Below are 13,661 nucleotides of genomic sequence, written 5' to 3' on the forward strand. Positions count from 1 at the left end.
TGGGCTGAGGCTGGGTTCACACTACTACACTACTTTCATCCTACTTTGCTCTGCTACATTGGTCCTACATTTATCCTACATTGGTCCTACATCCATCCTACTTTCATGAACAGGATACTACTTTGGTCCGACTTCAATGATATTCAATGGGCTGATGTAGGATCAATGTAGGACCAAAAGTAGTACAGGGAGCATTTTCAAAGTCGGACCGACTTGTGTAGGACGCTACAAGACGCTCTCATAGGGAAACATTGAACACAGAGCAAAGTAGGATGAAAGTAGTGTAGTAGTGTGAACCCAGCCTTATCCAGTAAAAAATTCAAGCCATCTATTGCATACTCTAGAAGATTTTCAAATGAACATTTTATACTAAAATTCTCAGTACATTCAATAACTTGACGAATGATATTCAGAAATACAAATTTCATTAGCTTTTAACATTCAGTTTTGGAATGAATGGATTTCCCCCCCAAAAAAAACCTCACATTAACCGTCCTGTGTGCAAGCTGCCTTTGTTTTGCTGTGTGCAGGCAGCCTTTAGAAGTGGACATGGCCACATTTACAAATATATAGTAGCAGCTACTAGTGATGGGTAAGAATGGGCTCACGCGTGTTCAGATCAGACCCGTCTGGAAGCCGGCACCACAGACCACCAACCATAGGCAGCGTGTGTTTAAGCAGCTGTCGGTCGGGAAATGCCTCACTGCCTATGATTGGCGGTGTGCACTGACGGCTTCCTTGTGGATTTGATGCAAACACGCCCAAGCCCATCAGTAATGATGGGCAGAAAACCCCCACATTCTGTTCTACACCAAAACTTGGAGCCCTATTAAAGTCTATGGGACCAGAACTCGAAAAATAAAAAAATAAAACATTTTAAGGCTTATATGCCAGTTATTGGCCATAAAAAAGGGTATGGGGGCCTGGGTACTGCCCTGTGGGACATTAATGCTTAAAAAAAAAAACTTAAAAAATGGTATTGTTTTTAAATGAGTGAAGCAATAAAAATAAAAACATATCCTTTAAATATAGTGCCTTGGGTTGTCCCCTTAGTCTGACTGTAAAGTGGCCCATTTGTACCGTGTATTGAACCTGCTGCAGCAAAACTGGCACATAAATATATATATATATAAAAAATAAAAATAAATAAATAAAAAAAAACACACATTTAAATCGATTTCCCTGCAAGCTTTCTTTATTTAGTAAACAATGGCTCTGGGAGCCAGTCTGTATGATGAGGCCACATTTTAGTGCACTCAGAACAAGTTTCGAGATTTTTTGGATACATTCTGGTGTCTTTAGAAATAAAAATGTTTTGCTCCACAGAGAGCAAGCCTTATGTGAATAAGCCAAATTATAGTACACTCTGGCCCAAGTTCATGGGGGAACATGACTGCCAATTTGTTATTTATCAGTGTTATCCCAAGTGGCAACTGGTGGGATTTATTTTTTGGGGGGTAGTGGACTAGACCCCCCCCCCCCCGGGCAGCCGCCGGTGGAGTTGCACAAAATCTGCACAGGGTTTTATAATTATTTTTTCCCACGGTATGCCTGACTGTTAGGGCCCTTTCACACGGAGCGGATCCGTATTGATCCGCCCCGTGTGTGTCCGTCGGCTCAGCGGGGATCCTCCGTAAATCCCCGCTGAGCAGTCGGCGGACAGGGCAGTCCCCGCACACTGTGCAGAGACCGCCCTGTCTTTCCTCCACTCTCCCCTATGGGGAATCGGATGAAGACGGACCGTCTGTCCGTCTTTATCCGATCCGTTCCGCCAGACGGAAGAAAAATTGGGTTTTCTTCCGTCTGAAAAAGCGGAACTTTGCGGACGCGGATCGTTACGGACATTAGCGGATACATCATCCGCTAAGGTCTGCAATCCCATAGGGATACATTACAAGTCCGTAAACGGACTTGTAATAAACGGTCCGTTCGTCCGCCCGTGTGAAAGGGCCCTAAACCACTTAAGCCCCAAGCCATGTTGTTGCTAAATGACCAGGCCACTTTTTGCAATTTGGCACTGCGTCGCTTTAACTGACAATTGCACGGTCGTGCGACGTGGCTCCCAAACAAAATTGACGTCCTTTTTTTCCCACAAATAGAGCTTTCTTTTGGTGGTATTTGATCACCTCTGCGGTTTTTAGTTTTTATAAACAAAAATAGAGCAACAATTTTGAAAAATCAATATTTTTTACTTTTTGCTATAATAAATATCCCTTAAAAAGATCTAAAAAAAATGTTTTTCCTCCGTTTAGGCCGATAGGTATTCTTCTACATATTTTTGGTAAAAAAAATCGCAAAAAGCGCTTATTGATTGGTTTGCGCAAAAGTTAGAGCATCTAAAAAATAGGGGATAGTTTAATAGCATTTTTATTAATATTTTTTTTTTATTAGTAATGGAGCCGATCAGTGATTTTTATCGTGACTGCGACATTATGGCAGACACATCGGACACTTTTGACACCATTGTCATTTTTACAGCGATCGGTGCAACAATGGCTTCTTAAAGGGGACGTATAAATACGTCCTTCTGCCTGCCCGTGCCATTCTGCAGATGTATATCTGCGTACGCCAGGCGGCAAGCGGTTAAAGGAACAAAGGCCACACAAATCCTTTTTTTTTTATGGAAAGGGTTGTAGTGGGTTTGAGTTTGTATTGTTATTTATTTTATTTTTTTTGTACTTTCAAACCGAGCGGGAAAGGTGTGTATGTCTGCTTCTATAGCCTTCGTGAAGATGTTGGCTCACTTGTGTGGTCACTGAGGACAGGAAGTGTAAAAAAAAAATTCTCTCCAGTGGGGCACAGACAATAATAATACATTTTTTTAGAGTGAGGTAGGTGGAGAACCTCTGTTCGTTTTTATTGGCACCTGTGTCCCTGTTGGTGAGTCTTCCCTGTATTTTTTGTTTGGTTTGTAAGATGGGAAGTGTAATATAATTTTCCCAGCAGAGACACACATTGTAATAATAACTTGACACCATTCTCCGCTTGCCTGAAATTGTAATTTTAACAATAACGTCTGAAATGGCAGATGGCAGTGTATTGTTTCTCTACTAATAGAGGCTGATCTATCCTTCTAACAAATTCTATTTCTTTGGCTGCCAGGTCGATCTAATAGCTCCTCTAATCCATGTTTTATCCAGGTCTGTGACTCAGAAAGTTTTGAAGTTACAGGATCAGTATTACTGCCAAACATACAGTAATGTAGTACCCTGGTGTTCAGGCAGGGACAGGGTTGCTAGTAAATTTAGTTTGCCAGGCAGTAGTTGCCCTGGTTAATTGTTAGTAGATCCACTGATTACTCTCTAGTTTTGGATTTGCTGCACCTTCTCTCTTCTGTCGCTAGGTGGCATTACGCTGGTGACGTTAGATAGACAAGGGCTTAGCAAGGTCAGGTTATGAATAGATGGGGTGTCTCAGCCAATAGGCATGGCCCCTTGGCCTGCTGGGAGAGCCTATTTATTTGGGTGGAGTCAGGTGATCAGGGTTCTGTGCCACCTGGACAGCTGTCTGGGTGGAAGTGTGTCATGCTGCCCTGGGCTGCTTGGCCGGAAGCCTGAGGTCTATAATGGAGACATCTGGCTGCTAAACTGTCTGAGGCCTATCCAGAAGCAGGAGAAGCAGTTTAGGGTTGGGACTGCAGGATTGGAGTCCAACTGAGACAAACAGATCAGCCGGACGGGGAACCAGTTGAGGTCCGAGGTAGAGGGGAAGCTGTCGCCACTAAGGGACCATCCACCTTGTTGCCAGAGACCACTGTGAGTGAGCTGGAGCCAGTACCAGAGCAGTCTTCTCACCAGCCGGGGATGGTGAAGAAGTGGGAAAACTTCAGAAAGTGCCAAGTCAGGGAACTTAGCAGGACAGCAAAGGTGACACTTGAGGACCATCAGTGAGTGCCAAGCCAGGGACCTAGCCGGTCAGCAAGGGTGACGCTTGAAGAGTATCTGTGAGTGCCAAGCCAGGAACCCCCAGCAAGGAAGCCGGGGTGACGCTTGAGGAAGATACTGAGTAATTAAAGTGGAAGAGCTCAAGGGATCCAGTGGCGATTTGGTCTGAGAGTCTAATGAGAGACTGGGAGCTCAGTGAGTGAAGACCTACAGTGAGAGACTGTAGCGTGCAAGGATAACTATCTGTGTTACCAATAGTTAAGTACAATTACCGTTAGTGAGTGTTACAAAATGTGTTGCCATAGGAGACAGCAGTCCGACCTATACAGACGTGGTATCCGGCTGGAGGCCTTCCACTGTATAGCGGTCTACCTATAGAAGTCTTGGAGTCTAACAATTATCATTGCATCTACCTAAGAGTGTCCTGGCCCTAACCCTCTCTCCCACCGTTCTTGTTCAAGAGGCAATAAATATCTTTGCATTCAAAAAGCGTCTGGCGCCCATCACTTCAGCTTGTATTACACCCACCATGCCTCGTAACCCACTCTACCAAGAAGGATATGAGCTCTCCCTGACTCTGGAGGTCAGCATTAGGCCTCTAGAGGTCCGGGACCTTGCTACAGTAATATAACTACTAGAAATGGCTCCCAACAGTCCAGATTCTATCAATATTAACTGTGTGTTAAATATTACCTGCAGGTGAATGCTCTGCATTGCAGTGACCTCTGACCTCATGTCTTCATTTGTGTTTTACAGATGAAATCACTTCCAGCGACAGCCAAGCTTTGCCTTGACCCCCCCCCCCCCCCCCCTCAATCTATCTTCAGCTCGCTTTCCTGTCCAGTATTCTCTTCTCTTCTGAATTTAAACACACCAACCCCCAATTCACGTTAACAGCATGGATGGAGGAATCTCCATTGACGTCTATTGTATTCAAGCTTCCTAAACATCTGTGGCTGGCTGAACAGTGATTGTATCTCAAAAAATGCAATCACTGCTTGGCCAATAATTTTCTATCTGTCAAAGGGTCCTTTCACATGGGCGGTCCGCCCGGGGGACTCCGTATTGCTTAGCAGGGGATCGCTCCGCAGATGACAGGTCTGTCTCCGCTCACTGCGCAGAGATGGACTTGTCAGAGCCAAGCTCTCCTCTAGGCGGTATGTTTTTATCCAATTTAATCTGCCAGACAGGTGGAAAATAGGGTCACCATCCATTTGGATTTCACAAACAGGATCGGATAGCAGCGGGTGTCAGCGGACATGTCACCACTGACATCTGCTGCTCCACAGGAGTGAATGGAGACTCCGATCAGGTCCGCCTGAAAAAATTGACAGGCGGACATGATCGGAAAGGAGCACCTTTTAGCACACAGTATCTACACGCCAAAAGACACATCCCTGCCATCGGTCGGTTACACGGACCTTATTCTAATATGCAGAACATTATTGGCTAAACACGGTTTTCTGACCTCTATTTTTCTTTTATATCTGCTTTTTTAAATAACAAAAAAATAAAAATAACAAAGAGTTTGGGAAACAGTTTAGTGCAGCATAACATGTTTTGGTAATAAAATAGTACATTTTATATTAAGATTTTAGATGCACAGTATTTCAATCATATATGTTTCCACAGAAGATTCACACATCTTTCACCCAGAATTCACACATTTTCCCAATTAAAATGTGCGAATCTTGGGTGAAAACAATAACCAATAGACCTATTAAAGTATATTTAAAAAGACAAATGTTTTCTTTTTAAACGTTTGATAGGGTAGGAGAGGTTTAAAATCACTGTCCTTAAAAAAAAAAAAAAAAAAAAAATGCTAGACCATTAATTTAAACCAAAATCTTTCCAAAAAGTTATATATGCATTTACATTTTTTTGTATGCATGCTATCCATCTGTAAAAGCCTCCCTCTTTAATGCCGCGTACACACGATCCGTTTGTCTGAAGAAAACGGTCTGATGGACCGTTTTCATCAGACTAAACCGATCGTGTGTGGGCCCCATCGGTTATTTATCCATCGATTAAAAAATTAGGAACTTGTTTTAAAATTATCTAATGGATAAAAAACCTATAGAAAAAAACGATCGTCTGTAGGCACGTCCATCGGTTATAAATCCATGCATGCTCAGAATCAAGTAAACGCATGCTTGGAAGCATTGAACTTCATTTTTTTCAGCACGTCGTCGTGTTTTACGTCACCGCGTTCTGACACGATCGGTTTTTTAACTGATGGTGTGTAGGCACGACTGATCATCAGTCAGCTTCATCGGATATCTGATGGAAAAATCCATCAGACTGTTTTCATCGGATGGACCGATCGTGTGTACAGGGCATTAGGCATCCAAAAGCCCTGAAACTGCTGCTGGGTATTGGTTTCTTGGATGTGATGCAGATTGTCACTTGCCACCAGATGCAGCACATGTACATTACCTGGGTCCCAGAGAGAGGGCGGGCAGTGAGAGATTATGTAATCTCTCTGCTGCCTGCAGCTGCACAGTGAGGGCGGAACAGCGTTGACGCAGGGAGGGTGGTGAGAAATGATGTCAACTCTCTGCTCTCTAGTTCGCCGGCCGGCTCCCTTATGCTGCCCGCCAGCTTTTTCATGCTGTCTGCCCGCCGGATCGTTCATGTTGTCTGTCTGCCGGCTCTTTCATGCTGACCTTCCGCCCGCTGGCTCTCTCATGCCATCTGCCTGCTGGCTCTTTTAATGCTGTCCACCCGCCATCTCTTTCATGCTGGCTCCCGCCCGCTGGTGATCAGGTCAAAAAAAAGAGAGCGAATCTCCCTAATATATTCTTAATCTTAAAGTGGACCTCCAGCAACTACAAATACTGTAGCTGCTGACTTTTAATATTAGGACACTTACCTGTCCAGGGATACAACGGCGTCCTCACCCGAGCCGATTTTGCAATTGTCCATCGGGTGCTGTCTCCGCCATCTTCACTAAGGAAAATGGGCTTCACAGCTAGTTCCCTACTGCTTAAAGGTTGCTGCGCTCTGTGAATGGGCCGGCTGCGGGGGGGGGGGGGGGGTGGGGGGGAGGAGGAGGAGGGAGGCTAAACTTCTGGCTGAGTTTGCCGCTGCAAAACTAGGTAGGCAGACTAGCGGTGCTTCCCCTTTTGGGTGGAGGCCTGCTTTAAAGTCATACTCTGGGCAAGTATAGTCCCAGCAAGAGTTTGCAAAAAAGCAGTTCTGGCAGCAACTCTCACCTTAATACCAGTGCTGCCCCCAGCAATCACTATTTTCGAGACTAGTCCTCAGTTTTGCAATTCGAACGATGCCTGGACTGTGAATGTCCTGTAAGTACAGAATGAATACGACTCAATTTACACTGGTGACTAGCCCCGGTGTGAATGACAGCAGGAGGAATTGCTGCTGATTTTGCCACCTGTGAGCAGCTAGCTGCAGCTGCTGGGCCCTGTACACTTCAATGACACTTTGTAGGAGATTTACTAAAGCTGGTGCACACAAAATCTGGTGCAGCTATGCATAGTAAAACTGATCAGGTAAATGGAATAGCCATTTTATTTTTCAAACATTTATTCAGTATTATCAATACATGTATTTCTGGTTTGGTATACATATATTTACACCTTCATTTGTCTTAGAATACTAACTCGGCTTTTGAAGGCCTGGTCAGCCAACGAGCCTTGAAATTGTCAACTATGTAAACAAGTATTTTGCATTTCAATCAAGATTTGACTTTAAAGACACTTTAGGCCCCTTTCACACTTGCGAGATTTTGCCGCGATTCGCGGACGTGATTTCAGGGTATGCCTGTGTAAGTGGCATCAAAATCAGACCAAAGTAGTATAGGGACAACTTTGAAGTCGGCGCGACTTAAAGTGGTGCCAATATGAATGGTAGTCATTGAAAATCACGGAGAATGACTTGTCATGCGATTTTGCAGTCCAAAATCATGGGACAAGTCGTATAAGTGTGAAAGGGGGCTTAGCTAGCTAGTTCCCACCCTTTTCTTTCAAAATATTTTATTTTCAAAAGGTATACACTACATTGTAAAATGTAACATTGTTATAAATAAATAAATAACAATGCATAAATAAATATTTGAACCTGGAGGCTGAGAACATGTCCAGAATATGTATAAAAAACGAAGAGAAGACATCTTAATTATAGTTTCAGTACATCTTATAGTAATATACAAGCTTTTAGTGTTATAATATCCCCCTGGGGCTTCTTTTAAAAGTTTTTTAGAAAGGACTAAGATCCTCTTATCCCTTTAGCACCCCTATCGGGATCTGACGGTGCTAAGAAAGAGAATCATCAGTCTCCTTTATGGCCTCAACCTAATGCCGCGTACACACGATCGGTCAAACCGATGATAACGGTCTGATGAACCGTTTTCATCGGACCAAACCGATAGTGTGTGGGCCCCATCGGTTAATTATCCATAGGTTAAAAAAAAAGCAATCTTGTTTTAAAAATCCAAACATGCTCAGAATCAAGTCGACGTATGCTTGGAAGCATTGAACTTCGTTTTTTTCAGCACGTCGTTGTGTTTTACGTCACCATGTTCTGACACGATCGTTTTTTAACCGATGGTGTGTAGGCACGACTGACCATCAGTCAGCTTCATCGGTTAACCGATGAAAACGGTCCATCAGACCGTTTTCATCGGATGGACCGATCGTGTGTACAGGGCTTAAGACCTTCTGAGCTTCTCGATTATAGTGGCTCTATTATACATTTGGTATTCCAGAGTTACATATCTGGCACTCTGTGTTCCCAGTTAACAAAAAAAAATGTGTAAACCTTAAAGTTGTCTCCAGGTATCTCATCAATCTGAGATTAATAAACAAAAATAAAGGACAGAAAAGAATAAGAGAATGGGCCAGATTCACGTATTCTGACATATCTTTGTGCGGGCGTAGCGTATCCTATTTACGCTACGCCTCCGCAACTTAGACGGGCAAGTGCAGTATTCACAAAGCACTTGCTCCGTAAGTTGCGGCGGCGTAGCGTAAATGGGCCGGCGTAAGCCCGCGTAATTCAAATGTGGAAGAGGTGGGCGTGTTGTATGTAAATCAATCGTGACCCCACGTAAAAGACGCGCCTAACGAACAGCGCATGCACACGCATGCTCAGTATCACGTCGAATTTAAGATACGCCAGGCCCATTGCCTGTGACGTGAACGTAACCTACGCACAGCCCCATTCACGTACGACTTACGTAAACGACGTAAAAAGATACGCTTGCCGATGTCCATACTTTGCATTGGCTGCGCCTCATATAGCAGGGGTAACTTTACGCCGGACGTAAGCCTAACGTAAACGGCGTAGCTGCCGCAAGTACGTTCGTGAATCGGCGTATCTACCTAATTTACATATTCAACGCGTAAATCTACGGAAGCGTAAATATGCACCCAAGATACGACGGCGTAGGAGACTTATGCCGCTCATATCTTGCCCAAATCTATGCGTAACTGATTCTAAGAATCAGGCGCATAGATACCACGGCTCACAATCGGACTTACGATGGCGTACTTAGATATACGCCGTCGTAAGTCCGCTGTGAATCTGGCCCAATGAGTATAAGGGAGAAGGGAATTGAAAGAAGTGCCTAATGAGAAGTTAATGTAGATTTGGGAGTTGATGGAACATCTTGGTTAAGTGAAAGCCCTATAAAGTTGGCCCATGGTTTCCAGATTTTTTCCCACTTCGGATTGTGTTGTTTAGGATACTGGACAATTTTTCTTGGGTCATTATTCAAGATATTTTCCGCTTGGTTTCTGAAATAAAAAATGTTTAGATTTCTTCCACACCCTGGCTATTGTTAGTTTGGCTGCTGTGAGGATAAAGTGAATTGATGTTTGTGCAGCCTTTGATATATGAGGTATTTGAGCATTTAGGAGGGCCACAGATGGGGACTTGGGAACCTGGCAATTAGTGACCTTGTAAATAAAAAATCTCCAATAGTTGCGAATCTTAGGACCATATGTGGGCCATTGTCCCAGAGAGTTGACAGCCTCTATAGCAAGTCGGATCTGCTGACGAATATATGGCTGCTAATTTAGTGGGAGTGAAATACCACCTAGTTTAGAATTCCCTTGAAAGACTTTGAGCAAGCCTTATGCCAGGTATCCAGGTCCCAATTATAGTTGAAATCAGTTTCCCAGGCTTCCATATAAGAAGACTTTGCTGTAGGGTGAGTGAGGGACGAGTATATCACAGAAATGCCACCTCTCAGCTCCGTAACTTGTCCACATCAAGCCTTGTTTTTCGTGAATTGTGGTGGTGACGGTTTAAATTTGATGAAGGAACTGCGAGATTTGGCTAAAGCGGGATCGTTCTGAATCCGGTAACTCCCTTTTTTTGATACTGTGATTAAGGGTTATAAGTCCCCCAGGAGTAAAGAATTGTCCTATGCGGTATAGTCCCTTATCCACCCACCAATTAAACATTTGTACATCTAAACCCGGGGGGAAATCTGGGCTGTTGAATAGATGTGTGAGCGGGGGCGTGCTGCTGAGACAAGGGTGGGATTATTCCTATAGTTGTCCCAGAGCGCACAAGATTGAGATATGGAGGGGGCCATTATAGGTTGTTTTTTGATTGGGTACCATAATAGGTGATCAAGAGAAATTTGGGATACTGCCTGACTCTCAATGTTAATCCAGTCCGCTTTTTCAGTCTTTGAGTAGATTAAATAAAGTTGAGCTAATCTTGCTGCTATAAAATATTGATGTAAGTCGAGAAGGCCAAGCCCTCCCTTATTTCTGTGACGGAACAGGGTGTTTTAAGGAATGCGATAGCAAGAGGTTCCCCAGGTGTATTTAAAGGGTTAGTAAAGGAAAAAAAAAGTTTTCTTTAAAATAACAAACATGTTATACTTACCTCCACTGTGCAGTTCGTTTTGCACAGAGTGGCCCCGATCCACGTCTTCTGGGGTCCCTCGGCGGCTGTCTCTGGTCCTCCCCGCTAGAAGGAGAGAGCTTGCATGGTGATGAGTCCTTGCAGGTGCGCTCCCGTGATACAGCGAGCGGCCATAGCCGCTCACTGTATCACTCGGCCCCGCCCTTAGGCGCGCCGCATCACTGGATGTGATTGACAGCAGCGCCAGCCAATGGCTGCCCTGCTCTCAATCCATCCGCTCTAGCCAATCAGCGGCCACGCTGAGCGGTGAGAAGGATCTCGGGACTGAGCGCGGGACTTTCGACGGGTCAGGTAAGTAAAACGGGGGCTCGGGGGGGGCCGGCATCATCAAATGTTTTTTTACCTTAATGCATAGATTGCTCCTTTAAGTATTTTGCTCTGAAGAGTTTTCAAGTGTTTTATACTGTATTTTTTTTTTAATCGGGATGGGAAGTGACCTAAAGAAATATAGAATTCTCGGGAGAAGCGTCATTTTGATTGAGTTAATCCTGTCCAACCACAAACGTTTATATTTGGACCAGGTTTTGAGATCATTTTCTAAATTCTTATATAGTGGTGGGTAGTTGTGTTCATATAGATTTTCCGTGCGAGCTGTAAATGTGATACCTTATTGAGGAATCATTATTCAAATTTAAACAACTGTTTAAGAGAAGATACACTTAGGGGAGGGAGCGAGACATTTAGCCCTCTTCCACACAGGTGGACTCCGTCGCTACGGAGTCTGCCAGCTCCCGCCGGCTCAGTGGAAGATCACTTTTAACACCTCGATTCATGTAGATTTTGAAGTTCCTCTACAGCAAAGCTTAAAATGGGAATAAAATAGGCAGCACCAGTAGCAAATCAGACAGTGAACAGAGTGTGTGACAGTGTGAAAGCAAAGCGACAGAGAGATGGGATCAATGGCGGTGCGTCCATTAGGGCACACGGGCACCGCTCCCTCTCTCCAGCCACCCCCTCTATGACTAAAGAATAGATTCATGCATTCATGCATGGGCACAGTAAGGCTGCAATTGAAGGGTTTTTTTTTTCAGATTTTTTTTGTTTTTGCGCCGCTTCTCCTTTTTTTGTTGAATGACTTGTATGATTATGGGCGTGAGTGGGGCCTCATGGCTAAGTTTTGCCTAAGGCCTCACAAAGTCTAGAGCCGCCTCTGATTATAGTGCCCCCTGGTTGGTGTCAGTGGGAGGGATAGTGTCCCATAGTTGGTGTCATTGGGGAGAATAGTTTCTCCTTGTTGGTGTCAGTGGAAGGAATAGTGCCCCCTCGTTGGTAACAGTGGCGGCTGGTGCTCACATTTTTTTGGTGGGGGGGCACAAACGGAAAAAATAAATAAAAATAAATTGCAGCCTCACTGTGCCCATCAAATGCAGCCACTGTGCCATTAATTGTCACCACTGTGCCATGCCATCAAACACAGCCACTGTGCCATCAATTGTCACCACTGTGCCATGCCATCAAACACAGTCACTGTGCCATGCCATCAAACACAGCCACTGTGGCATCAATTGTCACCACTGTGCCATGCCATCAAACGCAGCCATTGTGCCATCAAACGCAGCCACTGTGCCATCAATTGTCACCACTGTGCCATGCCATCATCACCACTGTGCCATGCCATCAAATGCAGTCACTATGCCATCAATTCACACCACTGTGCCATGCCATCAAACGCAGTCACTGTGCCATGCCATCAAACGCAGCCACTGTGGCATCAATTGTCACCACTGTGCCATGCCATCAAACGCAGCCACTGTGCCATCAATTGTCACCACTGTGCCATGCCATCAAACGCAGCCACTGTGCCATCAATTATCACCACTGTGCCATGCCATCAAATGCAGTCACTATGCCATCAATTTTCACCACTGTGCCATGCCATCAAATGCAGTCACTGTGCCATGCCATCAAATGCAGCCACTGTGGCATCAATTGTCACCACTGTGCCATGCCATCAAATACAGTCACTGTGCCATGCCATCAAACGCAGCCACTGTGGCATCAATTGTCTCCACTGTGCCATGCCATCAAACGCAGCCACTGTGCCATCAATTGTCACCACTGTGCCATGCCATCAAAAGCAGCCATTGTGCCATCAAACGCAGCCACTGTGCCATCAATTGTCACCACTGTGCCATGCCATCATCACCACTGTGCCATGCCATCAAATGCAGTCACCATGCCATCAATTCACACCACTGTGCCATGCCATCAAACGCAGTCACTGTGCCATGCCATCAAACGCAGCCACTGTGGCATCAATTGTCACCACTGTGCCATGACATCAAACGCAGCCACTGTGCCATCAATTGTCACCACTGTGCCATGCCATCAAACGCAGCCACTGTGCCATCAATTATCACCACTGTGCCATGCCATCAAATGCAGTCACTATGCCATTCATTTTCACCACTGTGCCATGCCATCAAATGCAGTCACTGTGCCATGCCATCAAACGCAGCCACTGTGGCATCAATTGTCAGCACTGTGCCATGCTATCAAACGCAGCCAGTGTGCCATCAATTGTCACCACTGTGCCATGCTATCAAACGCAGCCACTGTGCCATCATCTGTCAACACTGTGCCATGCCATCAAACGCAGCCACTGTGCCATTAATTGTCACCACTGTGCCATGCAATCAAACGCAGCCAGTGTGCCATCAATTGTCACCACTGTGCCATGCTATCAAACGCAGCCACTGTGCCATCATCTGTCAACACTGTGCCATGCCATCAAACGCAGCCACTGTGCCATTAATTGTCACCACTGTGCCATGCCATCAAACGCAGCCAGTGTGCCATCAATTGTCACCACTGTGCTATGCCATCAAACGCAGCCACTGTGCCATCAATTATCACCACTGTGCCATGCCATCAAAT

This window comes from Rana temporaria, chromosome 9, assembly GCF_905171775.1.
Source record: "Rana temporaria chromosome 9, aRanTem1.1, whole genome shotgun sequence".
NCBI classification, from domain to species: Eukaryota; Metazoa; Chordata; class Amphibia; order Anura; family Ranidae; genus Rana; species Rana temporaria.